Raw genomic sequence first — 1096 nt, forward strand, 5'->3', positions numbered from 1 at the left:
ACTTTGAAGTGTATCCTCTAAAGAAGGCTTTCTTTGTTGGGGTGCAACAAATTGAGACATAGGTTGTTGGGCAGGAGGATATACTTGGTTAGGAGGGACAAATTGTTGATTGGGCATGTTAAATTGTTGTCCTCCTTGGTTTGACAAAGGTTGATTTTGTTTCCAAGAAAAATTAGGGTGATTCCTCCAATTAGGATTATATGTGGATGAATATGGATTATTGGAGGTTTTCTCATATGATTGTAAGGCATGTACCTGCTCAGAATAAGCCTCTTGATAGGCTGGTAATGATGGACAATTCTGTGCTGTATGAGACACGTTAGAACAAATAGCACAAACCTCATTAGCTACACTAGGATGATGATTCATTGATTGGTTCAGAGCTAAGGCATCTACTTTCCTAAAAAGTGTAGCTAGAGTGGATTTCACATCAAAATCATCCTTAACTTCATATAACCCCTTTCTAGAAACTTGAGATGATTTTTCTCTTTGATTTGAAAAATCCCACTGTTGAGAATTCTCAGAAAGTGAATTAAAGAAATCCCATGCAGCCCCTTCATGTAAGTTCAAAAATCTCCCACCATTCATAGACTCTACCATATGACGATTTGACATGGTTAAACCGTTATAAAAGCATTGTATAAGTCTCCATTTTTCAAAACCATGGTGGGGACACTTGAGGAGTAAATCATTGAATCTTTCCCAACACTCGTAAAATTGCTCACCCTCTCTTTGATAAAAATCACTTATCTCTCTCCTAAGGGCATTTGTTTTAGACATAGGGAAAAACTTGGTGAGAAACTTATTACTCAATTCATCCCATGTACTAATAGATCCAGCAGGAAGTGAATTCAACCAAGCTTTTGCTTTGTCTTTTAATGAGAAAGGGAACATACGAAGCTTAATTGACTCATCATTAAAATTTTGAAAACGGAATGTAGAGCATATGTCAAGAAATTCCTTAATGTGCAAATATGGATCCTCTCTCTCTAACCCATGGAAAGATGGTAAAAGTTGAATGACAGAGGGCTTGAGTTCAAAGTGTGTTGCTGTGGTTTGTGGCAACACAATACAAGATGGTTGGTTGGCTGCAAGT

General features: G+C 37.3%; 1 non-coding gene across 1 annotated transcript; it reads left to right on the forward strand.

Annotated features, from left to right (window-relative positions):
* The first annotated feature begins 658 nt into the window (after positions 1-658).
* On the forward strand, positions 659-765 carry LOC112095459. The gene has a single exon (XR_002903823.1). It is a non-coding gene; the product is annotated as a small nucleolar RNA R71 (small nucleolar RNA).
* The last annotated feature ends 331 nt before the right edge of the window (positions 766-1096 follow it).

The sequence above is a fragment of the Citrus clementina genome, unplaced genomic scaffold (assembly GCF_000493195.1).
Source record: "Citrus clementina cultivar Clemenules unplaced genomic scaffold, Citrus_clementina_v1.0 scaffold_9, whole genome shotgun sequence".
NCBI classification, from domain to species: domain Eukaryota; kingdom Viridiplantae; phylum Streptophyta; class Magnoliopsida; order Sapindales; family Rutaceae; genus Citrus; species Citrus x clementina.